Source organism: Sus scrofa, chromosome 13, assembly GCF_000003025.6.
Source record: "Sus scrofa isolate TJ Tabasco breed Duroc chromosome 13, Sscrofa11.1, whole genome shotgun sequence".
In the NCBI taxonomy this organism is placed as follows: domain Eukaryota; kingdom Metazoa; phylum Chordata; class Mammalia; order Artiodactyla; family Suidae; genus Sus; species Sus scrofa.
In genome coordinates, this window is record NC_010455.5 from 140,637,984 (window position 1) to 140,638,521 (window position 538).

Genomic DNA, 538 nt, shown 5'->3' on the forward strand with positions numbered 1-538 from the left:
AAACACTGATCCAGAGAAAATCCACCTAGGAGTTCCCGTCGGGGCACAGTGGAAACAAATCCGACTAGGAACCATGAGGTTGCGAGTTCGATCCCTGGCCCTACTCAGTGGGTTAAGGATCCAGCGTTGCCGTGAGCTGTGGTGTGGGTCACAGACGTGGCTTCAATCCCACATTGCTGTGCCTGTGGTGTAGGCTGGCAGCTGTAGCTCCAATTGTTCCCATAGCCTGGGAACCTCCATGTGCCAAGTGTGCAGCCCTTAAAAGAAAAAAAAGAAAAAAAAAAAGAAAGAAAGAAAATTCACCTATATTCCAAAAGATCTCTCTGATCCCCGAACCTTCCAGATATCCCGAGAGGGCGAAGTCAAGGGAGTGGCACCATCTTCCTCTCCGCCCTCCATCCTCTCTCTTACACCAAACACTTCTTTTTAACTGCTATTATAATACAGAGAATTCAGCAGCTACTGTTTTCTCCAATACCACAGACTATAAATCACATTTTTTGCACATAAAAGAATTCCATTCCAATAAAACAAATGA